Source organism: Canis aureus, chromosome 10, assembly GCF_053574225.1.
Source record: "Canis aureus isolate CA01 chromosome 10, VMU_Caureus_v.1.0, whole genome shotgun sequence".
NCBI classification, from domain to species: domain Eukaryota; kingdom Metazoa; phylum Chordata; class Mammalia; order Carnivora; family Canidae; genus Canis; species Canis aureus.
In genome coordinates, this window is record NC_135620.1 from 75,029,603 (window position 1) to 75,049,802 (window position 20,200).

The 20,200-nt window shown below is 51.6% G+C and overlaps 1 long non-coding RNA gene across 3 annotated transcripts in view; it reads right to left on the reverse strand.

The window, feature by feature from the left end:
• Positions 1–12,821, reverse strand: part of LOC144322745 (uncharacterized) — a 123,104-nt gene extending 110,283 nt beyond the window's left edge. For all 3 annotated transcript variants that reach the window (XR_013388389.1, XR_013388388.1, XR_013388386.1), the window contains exon 1: positions 12,147–12,821. This is a non-coding gene — a long non-coding RNA (uncharacterized LOC144322745). The remainder of the gene's footprint in view (positions 1–12,146) is intronic.
• Between the last annotated feature and the right edge of the window lie 7,379 nt (positions 12,822–20,200).

Consider the following 20,200-nt stretch of genomic DNA (forward strand, 5'->3'; position numbering starts at 1 on the left):
TGACTCAGGAATTTCCATCCAGAAGTGTCCCCACCTTCAACACAAGAAATGCCATAGTCACCAAGAAAAGAAAGAGAAAGGAAAATTGCACAGATTTTATTTAATTAATTAATGTATTTATTATATTCTTTTAGTTTATTCTTTTTTATTCTTTTTGTATATTTTTTATTGGAGTTCAATTTGCCAACATATAGCATAACACCCAGTGCTCATCCCGTCAAGTGCCCCCCTCAGTGCCCGTCACCCAGTCACCCCCACCCCCCCACCCACCTCCCTTTCCATTACCCCTTGTTCATTTCCCAGAGTTAGGAGTCTCTCATGTTCTGTCTCCCAATCTGATATTTCCCACTCATTTTCTCTCCTTTCCCCTTTATTCCTTTTCACTATTTTTTATATTCGCCAAATGAATGGGACCATATAATGTTTGTCCTTCTCCAATGGACTTACTTCACTCAGCATAATGCCCTCCAGTTCCATCCACGTCGAAGCAAATGGTGGGTATTTGTTGTTTCTAATGGCTGAGGAATATTTCATTGTATATAGAGACCACATCTTCTTTATCCATTTATTTTTCAAAGGAAACCAAGGCTCCTTCCACAGTTTAGCTGTTGTGGATATTGCTGCTACAAATACTGGAGTGCAGGTGTCTGTCTTTCACCGCATCTGCATGTTTGGGGTAAATCCCCAGCAGTGCACAGCAGATTTTAGAACCAAGAACGAAAGTGGAATACAATCACTTCAATCTGATGTCCGTTTGGCCAGAACCAAATCAACTGATCCTAAGTTAACTACAGAGAAGTTTGGGAAATGTAGTCTTCCCTGATGTCCAAGAAAAAAAGTGGGGTGAGTTAGCATCAAGCTTGTCTCTACGAAAACATTGGTGTCCAGGTTGTGTTCACTGCAATGTGCTGGCAGTTAGAGAAGATGGTGACTTTCCCATTTTGCTTTCATTTTCGTAAAAGATAAAAAAAATTTTTTGAGCTCCTGTGGATTTTATTAAAATGCAATTAAATGACATATTACTCAAAAAAATCAGACAAGTAGTTCATCCTCCGAAAGAGTAATTTGTTTGGACAATGCAGAAACTACAAATGCAAAAACCAGATGAGGCGGAAATAAAACCCTCACTCCTCAAGACATTTTATAACAAGAGAGTCCTGGTGCAGATCAACGACTCAGAGAGAGAAAAACTCTCCAGTGACACATATGATCATAACTGACAGATAGCTGTGCTCCTGTGTGTCGTGACACTCTCCCAAATAGATCTTCATACTGCAGACTTGGGCCAGAAGACTCAGAACTTGGAATATTTTTACAAAAATGAGCATGTCCAAGGCATTGAACGTGAATTCCAGCCAGAGCTCCAGCAATAACTACTGTTGTAGCCCTAGCAAACTCCCTGAGCTGACCCTGGTGACCAGAAGACTAGCTTGATCAGAATGTCCCAAGGTGGGATGTGAAAAGTATTCTGTTTAAAAAAAAATGATGTTGTTTCTATGGTCAATTAAGTTTGGGAAACATAGCGTTAAACTCTGGCTTTGTTGCTGCTTTTGTTGCTTGTCCTACAGTCTTTAATGTTCCATTGTGAATCGTCACTGTCCAAAATATAAAAGTGTGTGTGTTGTGCACACGCGCATGCATGTGTGTCCACCAGGGCTTGTAGGCATGTGTGCTGGGAGTGGGACAGAGTTGGGGATTTAGTTTGGAAGGCCCCCAACTTATCTGGCCAGGTACTACTCTCTGGTAGAAGAGGCGTTGGGGCGTCCAGGCTCTTGCCCCTTCATGTATCTAACAGCCAGTGATCTCCAAGTGTGGTTTGCGCCTGGGTAAGCCAGACGACTCCAAGATATCACAGAACTTCCAATTCACTTGTGTGAGGAGTCAGCGGCCTGGAGAAATGTGTGACCACGATGGTTACCCAAATCGTCCCAGGAAAATCTCAAATGGGAGGTCCCCACGACCCCACGCTAGCCTAAATTTCTATGAATTTACGAATCTAAGCCTTTTGGTGATGGGAAGACTTGCATGTGTTCAAGTCTGCGCTTGTAAACCTTACCCTGCAGGCTTAGAAATCAAACAGAACTTCAGAAAATACAAGAGTAAAATTTAGAAGTGGAAACAAACATGTTTTTCTTTAAAAGACATTCCAGGGTAAGCCTGCATATTGCTCCTGTGAGAGGAAGACTCCTCTTCAATCCACCCCATGTGCTTACAATCAGTGTAATCTTGTTGAAGCATGGATCAGATTAGATCATTTCATCTTCTTAAAGAAAAATAGACAAGCATCGTTCATACCGTTTTCCATAAAAATACACATGCACTTCATGGATTCCGAGACCTTCACGATATAATCCTTGCTGTTCTGGCTCCTTGCACTACCAGAGTCTATCCATCCCCCGTGCACACTCCTACCACCACCTCAACCACTCGGGACTCCATGCCATCTCTGGGCCAGCTCCCAGTTATGACGTTCAGCACGAGGTACGTTACGCTGTCACAACACCCACACCCCAACAACCACCGCACCCCCTCGTTCTCTTGTGATCCATCTGTATCTACACACCCAACATCACTTCCACGACTAGATCCTCTGCCAACACCTAACCTGAAGACAGCAACAGGTTCACCGCACTGTGATTTGGGTCAATCACTGTTCCCTGGGATCTCCCTTCATTTCCCTCTGCTTGGAAGAACTTGTATTAACCTGTCAAGGTTCAACCCCCATGCGTCCGAGATGATTTCCCCAACTCCCCACTGCATCAAGTGGATCCAATTTACTCCTGCCCCTTTTTCCCAATATGCTTTGCCTGCAATGCTTCCATAGTCCACACCGTGTTATATTTGGTGGAAGCTTATCGTTGTGGCCATAATAATGGCCTTACCACTGACGAAGGAGTAGAGTGTGAGCTTTCTGTGTATTAGCTTGGTTAATATTCGTATCAGTCCTAATGAAGTGGATGCTATTTTTAACTTCGTGTTACAGATGAGGAAACTAACGACCATAGAGGCTGAGTAACTTGATTAGGATCCCGCCGTAACACAGATTGGAGCTCGGGTTTAAATGAGGGTCTGTAAAGCTCCTTGGTTCCTGCCAGAAATGAATGATCCCAGCTCCGCCTTTGAACTAGTAGTCTGGGGCTGACCTGTTAACCTCGCTGAGTTTCAGCCTCCTTGTCTGACAGTCTCGAATAACCCCTGCCTTGTCCCTCACTGGGGTATTGTGATCATAAAATGAAGTAATGAATCCGAGAGATCTTTGCAAATGCTAAAGCACTATGCAAATGCAAGCTAATTAATTAATGAACTCATTAACATGTTCTCCTGCTGGGCTGCAGTTAGGGCCAAATTATAAATAATCCTCATCTTGCTGGGAATTTAACCAAGAAATTTAGGGTGGTAGGAGGGAGAAAGAAGGCTGCGGACCCAACGTCTACAACTCTGCACACACCACGGAAGGCAATTTAAAGCAGAATCATTCCCATTGCCAGCTGCAGAGCTATTTTTTTTTTTCTAACCAAGAAGTGAAAGAATGGGGGCTAGGGATCGGGGAGGGGGGGCAGTGAGAAATGTAAAAAAGATTCTGGAAGGGTGAGACATCCTCCCAATACTCTATTAATGTGGACAGTTGGGCATGTCGTCATTATAGCCTTAAATCTACTGATCCTGTGGAATGGGGAGGCCCTATAGTAAATATCCAGGTCCTCATTACTTATTTATATTTAGCAAACATTTTTACTATGTGCCAGGGATTGCTCTAAGCGCTTTACAGCTATCAGTTTGGTTAATCCTTCTAAGGGCTCAGAGAGAAGTTAGGGCCCTGGGCCCATTTTACAGATGGGGAGACTAAGACACACAGAGGTCAAGTAAACCATCCAGGGTCATGCAACCAGGTGGCGAGGCCAGGGTTCGTATGTAGACCATCCGGTTTCAGAAGCCACAGTCTCGATCCCATGCCGTGTTACCTCTCTTCCCGTGGCCTCACTGGTCTGGCGGTTCATCCACAGACATCTAGGAGGGGTCCTTTCCTGGGGAAGTGGGTAGAGGGACAGTAGCTCAACCTATTTACTGAGCACTAATTATATGCCCGTCACCGTGTACAAAACAACTTGTGCAACCCCATTGAATTTTCAAGAGAATATCAGGAGGATGGAAATAGACCTGCAAACCTATTTCTCTTGGAAGCTGCCACCTACGGGGAGGCTGCACTCTGCTCTCCCTTCCTGTGAGCCTGGGGGAGCCACTCTCCCCTGAGGCGGGAGTCCTGAGGCCGAGAGGGGAAAATCGGGATTAGGAAGCCGACAGCTGCTAACGCATCCCTGTCACATCCTCCAAACAGCTTTAAAGGAAGAAAGGTAATATTCTGATCTCAATCTGACTCAGATGTCTCTTTCTCCGTTGGTTCTGGGCTCAGACAGGAAAAAGAAGGACGTTGCTCACCCACCAGGTCAAATCCTAACAGATGCCCTTGCCCAAGGTCACCAGAGTCACGGCGCGGTGGAGCTGAGACTCAGACCTGCACGGGGACGCTGCGGTGCTGCTTCCTAATTCTAGAGCAGGATAGCTTCACAACACACAGATCGCCGGGAACGAGCAGAGGTCGAAGTCGGTGGCTTATTATCATACTGGACGTTTTTACAAGAAATTGCAGCTTCGTTGATTTGATTTGAGGCGGAAAGAAGAGCTCACTTTCCACACATGAAGCTCCTCGGTAAGGATGAGAGATCCCCCCCCCAAAAAAAAATCCTACATGAAGAAGTAACAAAGATCTGAGTCTGAATATAGGTTTGCCCAATTCTGAAGTCAATACTTATTCCACTATGTATGGTATGTGATTTCTGGGGTCTTGAACACTAAAATAACAGAAACTGACGACGTCATCCGTAATCTCGTAATCCCACGGCCCGTAATAAATCAGCCATGCTCAGTGGTCACGTTCCCCATCCAACCCTTGTTGTTTTTTTTTGTTTTGTTTTGTTTTTTATTTTTTTCCCATCCAACCCTTGTGCGGGCATTGTGAGATGTGGGCGCTGGTAGCCCTACAGCCACAGAGCTTCCCAAAAATCCGATGTCATATTCAGGACTAAGATTTCAATCACTGCGTAAAATTGCGTTCCGATACGACTTACTGGAACATGCTCTCCACGCGATATAGGAAGGAGGCTCTAACACCTCCCTCTTCCCAGTAACACGGGGACGAATGTCCCCACGTACATGGCTTTGACTCCTTGGTGATAATCTCCTGCGCAGCCATCGCAGTGGTGGGTTTTCCAGGTAAAACTGCTTCAGCTTGAACAAAGTAGAAGTGGAATTGACGTGAGCATTAAATGTCCCCCGTTCGCCTCATCCCTCCTCTCCCGGCTCACCGCTGAAAAGGCACGGGGAGCCGGGGAGGCACATCAGCCCGCGATTAGACCAGTCAAACATGTTTAAATAAAAAAGGAGTTTAGAATATTTAACAGGATCAAAGATGGAAGATTACAGAGATTTGGAGCCCTTTAATAAATATTAACGATACATTCCCCACTCCGCTCCTGGCTGCGCATCAAGCGAGGAAGAGACCCAGACAGATGTGGAATTCAAAAGGCACGGGCCTTTATCTTGGTAGCAACATCACCTGACAGGTAGGAAGGAACCTATATTGCCTCGACTTGCGCCGCCGGGGGGGCGGCGAGGGGGGAGTCACTTACTAAAGTCACTTACTAAAAATTGGGGTCGGCCCACTAAGGACTTCCCAGAAGAGGGGGTTGTGAGGCGTTATGGGGAGAGAATTCCGATAACCCGGCCCACCTCTGTGCTAGGGACTGGTGCGGAGACCCATCGCGGGCTGCACAGTGGCCTCTTGTCACCACGCGCCCTCTGAAGAGCCCGGCCCACTGGGTCCTATAATAAGTGAGCTGTGCTGCCTCTGCTCAAAATACAATAGAGCCCAGCCGACGGCCCGCACTGCACACCCGACGTGTGCCAACCTCTTGTAGGTCACGCAGGGGTTGAATCCCATAGACACAAGCTCATTCCCAACCCCTGCATCCTGGATGGCCCCCAAGAAGCACGTTCAGGAAATGGGCCTCCTTCTCCCCCGGGGACGGTTGGCATGCTTGGTTGCTCCTCCCCCTGGAGCTGTCCGTCCTCCAAGAGCCCCGATGGGTTAAGGTGAGCTCCGGTGACCTGCAGGTGGCACTTCCCGTCAGCGCCCGTCGGGGTGCCCACACCGGTTATTGGCTCCCGTTGTTTCTATTTGGGCCACTCTCCAGGAGGACTGGCCATCGTCCAGGCTGCAACAGACATTAAATATTTTGAATGTCGCCCCTGGCACTTACTGAGGTTTTCCTATGGAGTACTGGATAAACAAATTTTTCCAAAAAGATGAAAAATAAGCTTGAGGACTGGACGAAGAGTGCAGCCCCTGAGATGTTTTGCGAGGACGATTCTGTTCAACTGTGTCAAACTCAGTATTTCCCAACGTATCAGACAAAACGAAAGGAGTGCGGCCCCTTCTCGTTACCTTTTTCAGTTTTAAGGTGCAGTACCTACTTCCATCCCACCAAAGTGGTCTTCCAGAAAACGTCTTGGAAAATGGTACAGAGGTAGACTTTCTTTTTTAGAAGATGCATTGATTTGAGCTAGAGAGAGGGCACGCAGCGGGCAGAGGGGCAGAGGGAGAGATTCTCAAGCAGACTCCACACGGCACGTAGAGCCCCACACGGGCTCGGTCCCAGGACCCTGAGATCACAACCTGAGCCAGAGTCAAGGGTCAGACGCAGAACCAATGGCAGCACCCAGGTGCCCCCAAGAGATGGACTCTTCCTGAAACCCCGGTTCTGCTCCTTGTCCTTGAGCAATTCCTTGAATTCCCAGACGCTCCTTTGCTTCGCCTCTAGGACGGGTTGAGCACCCCGCCTCTGCAGGGTTGAGCACCCCAGAGGTCAGAGGTGTGGAGTATTGATCCCGGTGCCCCCTGCACGGTAGTTGTGAGGACCCGTCGGCTGCCAGCGTCTGCCCCGGGTCTGAAGGCTGCCCCTAAGGCGTCCCGCTCTCACGGAGAGCACAGGTGGGGACACACTGACCCAGGACAGCTGCCGCCACAGAAGACGGGACCAGGAGCAGGAAAGCAGGAGCCACGGTGTGACAGTGTCGCGTAAAGTCGGTCGATTAGTTGAGGCCTCATGGACCCTTCTCCGACTTAAAAAAAAAAATAGCTTTCTGGGGCACCTGGGTGGCTCAGTTGGAGAAGCATCCAACCTGTGGTTTCAGCTCAGGTCGTGATCTCGGGGTCTTGAGATCGAGCCCCACGTCAGGCTCCGTGCTGGGCGTGGAGCCTGCTTGGGATTCTCTCCTCCGCCCGCCCTCCCCCTGCTTGCTTGCACATGCACGCTCCCTCCCTCTCCCCCTCCCTCTCTCTCTCTAAAATAAATAAATAAAATCTTTAAAAAAAATAACCATCTCGAAATAACTGACGAATGGTGGTGACCAGGGACAAGGGGGAAGAGGCAGGAGTATCTGATGGATATGGAGTTTCACTGCGGGAGGAGGGAAGAGGGCCCGCCCGCCTGCCAACGGGCGATGTGCCGCCTGCATATCAATGCATGTGTGCTGCGTACGCCCGGACCCTGGACACTTACAAATGGCACATTTTGGCTTATGTGCCCTAGGTCACAACTTCTAAAAATTTAAATGAGTCTTGTCTTCACTTTCCAAGGGCTAATGAGCTCCCCACCCACCCACTTTGCTCCGTACAGATCGCGTCGCCGGTCCGGGCGGCATCTCCCAGATACGCTGGCCCTTCCTCAGCTGCCCCACATCTTGCTCCTTCTAGGATTTCTCTTCTCTCCCAGCCAAGCCTCCAGATGGTATTTCAGTAACTCAGCTAAACGTCTTCCGTCGCCGGCTCTTTTCCCCCCATCTCCCCCAGTTCACTTAAAAATAAATTGTCTTTTTTCGTGATTCCAGACAGAACATGAAGCTCTCTCTCTCTCTTGCGCTGCCAGTGAATTCTAAGTACACAATTATGCAGGAAATGTCTTTAGATTCACCAGCTTGAGAACTTTTCAACATTAAGCCCTGAATCAGATAACAGCTTTCATCTCAAGAACAGCTTTACACTGTACCTAAGTAAAAGCTTAACTTACAAAAAAAAAAAAAATTGTTACCGGGGGTATAAAAATGTCAAGGTAATAAAATAAGTGAATGCGAAACCCTCCCAAATAAAACATGCCCCCCCAAAAAAAATTAAGTATAAATATTTCTAAGGCAGCGGATGGGGTGTTGGTTTCTGCTGCCCACCTCTGCATGTGCTGCTCAAAATAAATAGATAAATAAAAATAAAAAACTAAAAATTAAAATCTAAATGTCCCAAGTACACTCACGGCCCCCCTCCCCACCTACCTATTAATAAGATTTCACCATGTTGAACAAGCCAGGCACCTCGTTGGTTGTGGTTAAGACTTAATTGGATGGCTGTGTTCAATTTTGAGCATCATGTTTCCAGAAAGAAAAGGAAAAAAAAGTGATAAATTGGGTGTAGTTCAAAGGAAAGCAAGACAAGGGATGAAAGCGGCTTGGAAAATAAGACCCAGTTGGGAATGTTAAGGTAATTCTGTGCATTTTCAGCTCCGCGAAAAGATGGCTGGCAGATAATGGAAGGCATTCGATGAGTCCATTCCGGCTCGGTCTCCGAGGGATCGCCCACAGGAGGAATGGGGAGAAGGGAGCGGGTCTTCCTGAGCCCTCTCTCTGCAGCCCGCAGCACCGGCTCCGGCACCCAGTAGGTGCTCAGTTAAAGCCTCCCGTCGGAGGCCCCCCAGGGAAAAGCACTGCGATGACGTTGCCCAACCTGCTGGGGCCGATGCTTACAAATTTCCTTCCCAAGAAAGGTTTCAAGTGTTGGGTTCGATCCCCGGCAGGAATAATTTAGGAAAGGTAAAAATCCATTTCCTCATTCGGCCAGTCGTGGATTAAATAACTTACCTCGGGCTCCTGTCAACCCTGCTAACTCTCGGCCCTCCGTGGCTTGAGCCACATTCATCAGGTCACTCAGAAGTCTACGGCTTCCTGTGGCCCCCAAGGCAACGTTCCACATCTGGAGGTGCGCGGCTCACGGGCTCGCCCAGAGACGCCTCCACCTCCAAACCCTCCGACTCAGGCGGACTACGTCTTTTTTTTTTTTTAAGATTTTATTTATTTATTCATGAGAGACACAGAGGGAGAGGCAGAGACACAGGCAGAGAGAGGAGCAGGCTCCATGCAGGTACCCCGATGCTGGACTCGATCCTGGGACCCCAGGGTTGTGCCCTGAGCCCAAGGCTACCCAGGTGCCCCTACTCAGACAGACTTGCCCCCACACCATGACCTGCTCCCCCTCTCTCCAGCACGCAGGATCTCAGACAAACCCCGTCTGCACCTCAGGGCCGCCGCTCAGTCTGTCTGCATCCCTGAGCTAGCTCGTGCATCCCTCTCCGGACCTTGTCCCAGCCTTTGCAAAGCGGGAACAGTCACCGTTCCTATGAGTCTTGAATACGGTCACGCAGATGAGTTCTCAGCACCGGGCCGGGCACATGGTAGTCCTCCCCCGCCGTCCTGTCTTTGGGGATGCTCTGGCCCCTTCCTAGATGTCCTCCTACCTGCCTTCACCGATGTGCCAAGCTCTGCCCATTCGCTGGGCCCCAACTCAGATCCCACCTTATTCACAAGCTTTCCCCCGAATGCCGTGGTCCGCAGGGATTCCACCAAAGTCCTGCGAGCGTGGAGCACTCGCTCTCTGGACGGGCTCATGGACTCTTGACTACGTTCCCCCCTGAAACATCTGTCGTCCTCTCCTTAGCTTGTCCCCGGAGCCCGGCTCCCGGCACAATACAGAGTCCCAGCTCTCGAGGGGCAAGAGGAGAGGAAGTGTTTATACGTGTTTGTTGGCACTCCCACGGGCCAGCTCCTCCACTCGGCGCTCTCATATACCGTCTTCCTATTAATCAGGGAGCTAACGGCAGGGCCTCTGAGCCGTGGCTGCGCATTAGAATCACCAGGAGACGATGCTGAATACGTGCACTCCGGGGTCCTAGCCCAAACAGAATTTCTGGTGGTGGAGCCTCAGTATTTTATATAAACTCTTCAAGGGGATGCTCATGAGCACCCAAGGGTGAGACCCTTGGGCTTACAATTTTGTTTGGAAAATGCACACACACACACACACACACACACGCAAATGTGTCATCAGTGCAGCCAAGCAGTCACCTACCGCGCGCCCACCTATTTTTCCCCTCACCCATTCACCTGACACATGCCCTTCAGTGCCTCATATGTGCAAACATAATACCCCGTCAGGTGCCAGAAAAAGACACAAAGGTAACTCAGAGATTCGGCCTCTCGAGGAGCTCGTATATTAGCAGAAGGGAACAATCTCATATGCTCGTCTATGACGCGGCTAGGGAATGACGAATGCCTCCCCCCAAAGGAAGCCAGCTAGCTGGGGTCAGGGTAGGCACCCCGGGAAACACTAGGATGGGGAGGAAGCGGTGGGGTAGTGGGTGCGAGGAACTGCCTGAGCAGAGGCCAGGAGGGGAGCGCCCCGGGCAAACCTGGGGACGTGGGGCTGGACAGCTGGCGTCAAGGCCCGGCCTCCCCGTCTGCAAAGAGGCTGAGAACACGCTTTACTCACTGCTACCAGCTTCCCCCCACCAAACTCGGAGCTTACGCCTCTGGGGTTCTAACAGAGCAGGCTCAGAGCTGAAGCACCCTCTGCTGTCTTATCTTCCCAAGCTGGGCCCCGTGGGAGGGCCTCTATCTCCCATTCGAACATCCCGGTGGCCTCATTCCCTGACCAGGGGAGCCATTCACGCCTTGGCAAGCTCAGCAGGTGGAAAGACATGCGGCCTCCCTGGGGCGCTGGCATTTTGAAAAGTCTCACCGGGTAGCCTGGCGAGGATGGGTGCCGGCAGGGCTGGGAGGGGCGTGCCAGGGGCCCTGGGAGTTGGTGCCGTCTCTACCAGTGAGGGCTCTCCGGCTGGCCCAGGTCATAATGGACGTGAGCAGGGTGCACTCTGGTCCCAGGCTCTGCTCATTCCCGGGGCCACCTCCGGTCAGCTTCCCTGTCAGCAGCTCTCATTTTCCCATCCTTAAAGTGCACAGTAGAGGGAGCACCTGGGGGGCTCATGGCTGAGCATCTGCCTCCAGCTCAGGCCGTGACCCCGGGGTCCTGGGATCAAGTCCTACATCGGGCTCCTGCAGGGAGCTTGCTTCTCCCTCTGCCTGTGTCTCTGCCTCTCTGTGTCTCTCATGAGTAAAAAAAATAAAATCCTGGGATCCCTGGGTGGCGCAGCGGTTTGGCACCTGCCTTTGGCCTGGGGCGCGATCCTGGAGACCCGGGATCAAATCCCACGTCGGGCTCCCTGCATGGAGCCTGCTTCTCCCTCTGCCTGTGTCTCTGCCTCTCTGTCTCTCTCTGTGTGACTATCATGAATAAATAAAATCTTTAAAAAAAAATAAAATAAAATAAAATAAAATCCTGAAAAAAAATCAAGTGAATGGTATGAACTAGACAATAATAATAATTCACCATTTTGTATTAGAAACGGTATCACCTATTGAGGATCTGCAGACAAGCATTACCTCATTTAATTCTCACAACAATCATATGAGAAAAGGAATGGTTTTATATCCATTTTACAGATGAGGAAACTGAGGCCAGAGAGGCTAGATCTAGAGCCCCAGAGAGGTAAATGGAACCCGTAGTAAAGCAGTGTTCTCAAACCATAGGCTGGGGAAACCATTCGGAGGAGTGTGCCCAGCACACTTTCATAACAGACAGGAAAGAAATGGAAAAGGATTGGATTAGAAAAATAAGGGTGTGGGGCATGTGGGGGCTCAGTCCGTGAAGCCCCCAACTCTTGGTTTCAGCTCAGGTCGTGATCTCGGGGTCGTGGGATCGAGTCCCGCGTCAGGCGCCACACTAGGCGAGGGGTCTGCTTGAGATCCTCCCCCTCTCCCCTCCCCCCACTCACATGTGCTCTCTCTAAAAAAAGAGAGAGAAAAAAGGAAAATAAGGGTGAGACTCACACAATAAGGGTAAGTGTTGTTCCGTGAGCTCTCTGTCTCAGGTATACCCCCCCCGGCCCCGCGCACACACACATTTTGCGCATAGAGCGTGTTCCACTTACCTACGTGCACGGGGCTGCAGCCAAAGACGTCTCTCTCTCTGGGAGCTGGGCTCAAAAGCAATGGGCAAGCGCTGCCGCAAAGCACTGAGCGTAGCTCCCCCCTGGCTGGTGTCCACGGGATCCGCTTCCCCTGCCCTTTAGCACCAACCGTTCGTGAGGCCGAAACTTCCGGGGTGCGCGCAGCCGTCCACATCCGTATTCCAGTGCAGAGAGCGTCCGTGCGGGCAACTCCTGAGGAGCAGGCCAAGGGCGCGACCCCCTAGACCTGGGGCAGCCCCTTGCCCCGCTGCAGCCAAGCAACCCGGGCGGAGGGTCTCGGGGGCCCAGAGGGTCTGGCGGGGAAGCTGTGGCACAGGGGTGGAGCTGCTGGAATCCTGCAGGTCCCCCGGGATTCCCGATCCAGCTGGAGAAAAGAAATCGCCATCTGGTAAGTCACGAGACGGGCTTCGCTCTTGCCAGACGCGCCCCATCAGGATGGAAGATACAGACCGTCTTCAACACAGACACAGGTCACGCTGCCAAAAGTTCCTTTGTACCTCGGATGTTTGGCGCTTGGAACACATCGCCCCGTGGAAACAAGGATATAAATGGAGGTGAGGCGTCCGTGTTTTAAGACTCAGAGAGAGCATGACACACTGTTGGGCGCCGTGAACTGGGCAAGGACTGGGTGAGAGCACCCTTGCTGGCTGTGGGACGCGCGCAAGCTCCCTAGGCCTTGAGTCTCCGTTCCTCATTTCACAACGGGTCACTAAAAATGCCCCTGTTTTGTGGCTGTGCTGGAGCCCCTGGGGCTGCTCTTGTACCACATCGTGGTCACAGAGGACGCCCGTGACCTCGCCTATCGCACGTAAGCGCTCAGAGCCTCCGTTTCCATCCCTGTAAAAGCTGGAGACTATTTACCCCACGGGCTGCCCCCCAGGTTGATGACATCCCGTGCACACAGCACCGGGCCCCGAGCTGACACACGGTGCGTGTTTCATAAACGGGGTCTCTGCGGCCTCGGGGACGCCTGGCTCTATCTGCCTGCACTCTCTTTTTTTTTAAATTTTATTTATTTATTCATGAGAGACACAGAGAGAGGCAGAGACACAGGCAGAGGGAGGAGCAGGCTCCACGCAGGGAGCCCGATGCGGGACTCGATCCCAGGTCTCCAGGATCACGCCCTGGGCCGAAGGCAGGTGCTAAACCGCGGAGCCGCCCAGGGACCCCCCTGCCTGCACTTTCTGAGTTGACTGGAGCAGCCCTTACCAATACCCGTATGCGGCAGGAAAATTAAAATTAACAAGTGTTTAGCAGCTGCCTCTCTGGGGTCCAGCCCCTTTGCTTGGTTCCACGCGACGTAAACAGGAGGTAAATGCTGAGATCCTCATGCTCCGAGTGCGGCGCAGAAACCCTGCTAATTCTGCGTTCTAATGGGACTGGGGAGCACCCTACGGCGCCAGAGGCCAGAGAAAGAGAGCGCTGGGGCCCGTCTCAGGCCGACGGTGTCGCTCACGGGTCCAGCAGAACCGTATCCCTGCCCGTGAGATGCTGACGGACGGGAGACCACGATATGACGATGACGTTTGACCTTCACCCACCGTGAATGGTCCGCGGGGCAAACCGCAGGCCCGATGCTCTGCAGAGCTACCGTCCCCAGGCCAGCCCTGAATGTGGCGAAGGAGGGGGAGACGCGGCCACGATAATAAAGTTCCCTGTAAGGTCTCAAGTTTCACACAATCTTTACAATACTCAAGACGATCTCTCTGGGGAAGGTGAAAAGAATTATAATTACATCTGTGAAAAAGGCTTGGGAAAGAAAAAAAAAATCCTGCCATATGGTGTGTGGAAAATGTTTTGGAACTGAATAAATAACACGGTGGGTGTCCCCCCCCGCCCCATTTTTGTTTATACATCCACGTTATGCAGGCTGACTAGTGAACATGGATCCGTTTTTCTTTTGCGATAGAAATGCAGCGGGTAATTTGATTTTATGGCCATTAATAATACGGGCCTCTCTCTGCAAGCAAAGACATTTACAAACTTATAATCAGATTTTGTGATTTGGTGTAAACCGATCACCCACAAGAGGCAAGGAGGTATTCCCATCCAGCCTTCACTCTGCACGAGCACTGCCTGAAATGCAGAAAGGGCACACGGTGGAAGGTTCCGGTCCCCACAGGGGAGCCGGGGAAAGGGCACCGGTTTCGATGCACACGTCGTCCTCCAGCAAGGAAGTTTTAAAAGCCATGAGACGCGCATTCATAGGTATGTACGGCCCGAATGTGTCCCAGACTCTGCCTACGGGCCGCTTACCGCGCTGGGCCGTGACTACGCCCTACGCCCGTTTATCAGAGGGAGCCCAGATCCGGGAAATGAAGGCACCTGCCGGCGTTTGCACGGCTAACCCGCAGCAGGGCTCAGCTCGACCGCCTACCTGTCTGGCCCCCACCTCCGTCTCTCAACCCCACCCCTCTGTGGGGAACCCACTCTCCATGGGAGATCCGCTCGGGAAGATTGACACGCAAGCGTTTCCACCACAAGACCCCCGGCGGGCACCCCAGGAGAGGTAGCATACGGTTAAAGTTCACATAGAGGGTTTTTTTCAAAAAGCATTTCCAATGGCTAATATTTATTAATTTCCCGGTGTACCCGCTGCTTTCAGAGGGTATTAAGCGTGACCCTCACAGCAGCCCCGTGACCGAGGTGCTACCGTTCAGTTCGGCCTACAGGCGAGGAGCCAGGGTGCAGAGAAGCCAAGCGGGCGAACCTGCTGACCGAGGCGGGAGGTAGAGGCACTGGGTCTTACCATCTTACCATCTCGGCCTGTCGCTGCAGATGAGCGCCTGGCCCTCGGGGCGCAACGTGGCCAGCGTGCAGGGAACGGTCAGGAGGTCTCAGGAGTCGGGGAAACCCTCCGCGGCTGTCAAGAAGCCCAGGTTGGCCGGCTTGGAGGGATCACGTGGTGTAGACCCACGGGCTTGACCAGAGCTGCTGAGCACCCGCCACCTACGTGGTTCTGTGCCCGGGGAAACAGACAGGGACAGGACGCAGCGATTGCCCTGGACCGTGTCTGACGTTAAATAGCCCGTAGATTGCTACGTGCCACGAGGGTGCAGACCTTACACACCCAACAGGGGCTCAATAAATGTCATAGTTGGCTCTTGCAGCAAATAATTATCGACAGCCTACTGTGTGCCAGACACCATTACAGGTGCTGGGAGGGAGCAGCCGCGGAAGCAACTAAAGTACGTGTTCTCCTGAAGGACACATCCTGGTAAGAATAAAGTAGATTATCAGGAAGATAGGGAGCGACGGGGTGGCGTAGGAGTCACGATTTTAAACAGGATCATCAAGATGGAACTCACGGAGGTGCCATCTGGAAAAAAAAAAAACAGAATAAACAGCAAAACTTGAAAGACGGTTTCAAAAAAAAATAGGGCTTCTTCGTAGGCAAAGGTAAACCAGCCATTGTGACCTTTGGGGGTCAGGAGACAGCACCTGGGTAAAATCAAGATCATCTGGATTTTCAAGACGGCCAACCTTGGGTCCCTGAGTATTTGGGGCACGTGGATCCCGGGAGAAGGTGGCCTGTCGCCGGCCCCTTCTTGTCAGGCTCGGCAGATGTGCCCTGCACCGTTTGTGCGGGTCTGAATACGGATCCCATCCCTCACCTGGTCTCCAGGGCGCGATGCCCGGCCTGCCACAGGGACACGTGCTGTGGGACATGACAGGGGACAAGGAGACCGAAGGGGGCCCTTCCCTGGCATTACTGGGCCCTCCCTGATGGTGAGCCCAGGTCTCGTCCTGAGGAAAAAGACAAAGCCTTTCCGTAGGGTCAGTGCCAAGCCAGACTGAGGCGGTGACCGGTGCCCGGTGCCCGTGGCGGTGGCACAGCCCCTTATCTCTCCCATAGTCTGGCCACCGTCTGGCCGGCATCTTATCTTATCGTCTATTTCCACTTATCTCATTACCTTATCCTCTCATTTCCCCAAATGCACATTCATTCCTCCTAACGAGACTTTGTCTATCATCCGCGAGCAAAGACTTTTGCTCAAGAGGTTCCTTCTTCCAGGAGCACGCTTACCCGCGCTTACCTCGCAAAATAACCCCCTCCATCACCTTTGAGGAGTCGTGGCTGTTAACTAGACTTCGTGTGCCCATCACTGCGCGACCTAGACAAAGATTGTGTCCTCATGCTGGACTCCGGAAGCGGATATAATGTCGTGTGTCAATTGTACCTGAATTAAAAGATAATTTTTATTTTTAAAGACTCATCCCAGTCTTCTCGTCCAGGAAGTCTACCTGGCGTGCCAGCCCTCCAAGGCAGGACTGTGTACTCTTAGATTCATTTATTTTTTTTATAAATCTACCTTGAACATGATCCAGATTCCGAGGCTTCCCTGTTTATCTGCATGTCACAGCCCCCGGGGGCCCACCGTGAATTCACGCACGCAGGGAGCCTGTCTTCTTCAGCTCAGCCAGTGTACAGACGGCAGAGCATGAGCAGATGCATCGGATAGTTGAGAACTTGGCCTAACTTGAGGAAAGAGCGTGGCCCTTACCATCACGCCATCGCCGTCCTCTTGGCTCCCAGCATGGGTGCCGTGATCTCTTCTGACAAGAGCTAGCTCGGAGATCCCCGGCACGAGCTCCGGCCTGCTCTGCTCGACTCCCCATTTGCCAAAATCCAAACGGCAGAAAGACATGGGGTGGGATGGGGCCACACCTGACCACAAAACTCGGGCATGGCACGGGTGGCGTGGTTCCACGTGTGCAGGACCCGCATCTCAGGCAGATGGCTGTGGGCCTTCGGCAGCTCTCAGAAATGTTGTTTGGCCCTCACATGGTGAAAATAATTGTTAAAATCCACTGCCTGTACTTAAAAACTGGGAGTGTTCACATATGACTGCAGATTTCTATTTTCTCTCGAAAAATCAGAAGATCTAGCAACACGTGGCCTGAATCCCCACCCATATGTTTCCAGTCTGGTCCTGCAGGCATTTGAGTTTATAACCCGACATAAATAAGTATACATTTGATCGTCATTATTTCCTAGTCATGCACTTAGAGAGCGAGTGGTGTTGGAATGGCCAAACCTGTTTTTTTCCTGGAGAATTCCTCTGAGTCATAGATTTTGCAGCCTTTTGTGCACTTCTGAGGACAGGAAAGTCTGAGAGCAGAGAAGTTTCCAGAAGGAGCTTTCCGACTTCTTCCAGCCTTCCTTCTGAAAACCTCCGACACGGTGGCAATTGCCCTGACATCTCTCTGGGAAAGCTCTTCCCTTCCTTTCTCTTGGGGAGATGGTTCCGGATCAAGGAATATTCACATCTCTCTCAGAGTGGGGGAACTTAGGCCAGATCTTGGGGTTCTGAGCTCAGCTCTCCCTCTGTCCTCCTAGGACCGGTTGGGCAAGTCCATTACCCTCCAGGCCACAGCTGGGAAAATGAGGCCACCGTAAAGGGCATGGATTTTATTAGAGGCGGGACAGAGCTGTGGAGGGTTTAAGCACACCAGGGACATTAGCAGGTTAGGTTTGAAATGATCCCTCTAGAGGCTGCACGGGGGAGAGATTTTGCAGGTGGAGGGTTGGCAGGAATAGGGGGAGACAGACCAGTTTGGACGCAGCTGAAGTCGCCCTGCAAGAGACGGTGGTGGTGCATCAGTTCCCAGTGGAGCCCGCAGTCCCGGGTGGGCCTTACTGGCTGCCATCAAGGGAGGAGTGGGCCAGGACGCGTTCCTCCCGGAGGCTCCAGGATGGAGTCCATCTCCTTCCCCTTCCCAGCGTCTAGGGGCTCCCGGTACCCCCTGGCCCGTGGCCCCTTCCTCCATCTGCAGAGCTAGCACCGCGGCATCTTCATGTCTCCCAGACCCCGACCCTCTTGTAGGAACCCTTGTGTTGACATGGAGCCGGCTTAGAAAATCTCGAGTGTTCTTTCCATTATGTCCCCTGGTGGCAGATAATCCTCTTTAAAATGGGAGGAGCATTCAAGCAAGCAGACTGGGGAAAGAGAAATTGTGCGTGTGTGTGTGTGTGTGTGTGTGTACACACCCACCTACCTGCGTACTGCGTGTACCTGTATTACATGTATGGCCTGAATCCCCACCCATGGCCTGAATATGTGTACATGTGTGCAGTTGAAGGCTTGAAGTACTATATGGACATACATACGTACCCGCATGTAGGATCGCATGCACGCACGTGTATTTACGTGTATACACGCACGAGTGTGTGCGTGTGGGTGAATGCTTGGATTTGCCTTCTGATTACCCGGGTGCTCCTGGAGGAGCTGCTCGTCCTCCCCTGAGCCTCAGCCTTCCAGCTCCCCAAATGGCGCCCCCAGCGTCACTCCCGCTGTTCACGGGGTTCTCTACGGGCCAGTGGGATCCCGCACACTCAGCCTCGCATACAGCAAAGGACCAGATGAAGCTAAGAATTAATTAGTGGCGAATTAGCTCGGAACTTGAAATTTAAATCAGCCGCCCTGTCGTGGCGCCCACTCGCAGGAAGAGTCGGTCCACGCAGGTTCAGCATCGCTGCTGCTGGGGCGGCTACAGGGAGGGCCATGAAATCAAGGAGGCCTGGCGGGCCGAGCGGATTATTTGATTCGATAAAGACGGCGATCCAGCGTGTTCTGGGTGCCACTGGGCTGGCTGTCATCTCGTACGCAGGTGCGAAGTGAGCACCGCTCTGGGCCGGGAACGCACAGGGGTCCGCGGCCCATGTCACCCTCACGTCAGCCGCCTGGGGTTGCCCCGCTGTGTCTCCACTTCACAGAGGACACCAAGCCTTAGAGAGGTTCAGCCGCTTGCCCAAGATAACATCACTGGTACATAACAGAGCAGGGAAGGGTCTGAGTTTGCAGCCCTTGCCCCCAGTCACTCTGCAGTGCCCCTCGTCCAGGGAGCCTCGTCTTGGATATGACCGCGAGATGGCAGGTATTTCCAAGCTAGTGATCAATGTGATGAATGTGATGCAGGTTTTCAGGGGTAGGTCCTATTGCAATCATTTTTAATGAATAAAAATAAGCTTAGGCTTTAAAATAATACTTATGAGGGGCGTCTCAGTGAGTTGACTCTTGATTTTGGCTCAGGTCCTGGCATCAGGTAGGACTGAGCCCCGTCCCGCCAGGCCCTGCGCTGGGCCCAGAGTCCGCTTGCCCCGCCTCCCTCTGCTCTTCCATTCTCTCTCTCTCTCAAATAAATAAAATATTTTAAAAAATAATACTTAACAATTAATAACAAATAAGAACGCTCTCATTTCCATTATTTAATGGGATCTCTAGTGAAGGATTTTACCCCCATTTCATAGCTGCCGGAACCGAGGCTTGAGGGTTGAATGGCTCACCCAAGGCCGCACAACCTGTGGACAGATTCTGGATCCCAAGAGCAGGTCTTCTGAACCCAAGTCCATTTCAGCTTCGTAATCAACAGTAAGGTTCCCTACGTGAATGTCCTTGGTCGGCCCTAAGGAAGCTGAGGCCCAGGCTGGAAGCGACTGGTCCAGACGCACGCAGTGGCTATGGGGGGAGACACGGGCATCAGACAGACGGGTGCTCAGATCCCGACCTTCCCCTCTTCTTGCCACGTGTCCTTGTGAACCACTCTGACGTCACTCTGTTAGAGGCCGCGGTTCACTCCTCTGCCAAACGGGGATAACGATACTGTCCGGGGATTTTTGTGAGAGTTCAATTCATGTAGTCAACGGTGGCTCTTAGGGACACAACTGAACCCAAGTCCAGCCCGGTGTGTGTCCCAACAAGACACACAAGTCCCCTCGTGATCCGGGGTCGTATCTGCAGACGTAATGACTTAGTACAACACCCACGGTGTTCCCGAGGTCCAAACACTGCGATTTCAGAAACAGACTAAACCTACTCTCCGTGTTCTCCTTAGAGTCTCGATCATCATAGCTAATTCCTTCTTATTCCAACCGGCAGGGCAAGTGTCACCATTTGCAAATACACGTCAAATGATACGAGCGTCCGAGGGAGGGTGGATTTTATAGCTACACGTTCTCTTCTTGAGGCAAAAGTCCTATTTTGGACATTTCCCGGGCTGAAGGAAATTGGCTA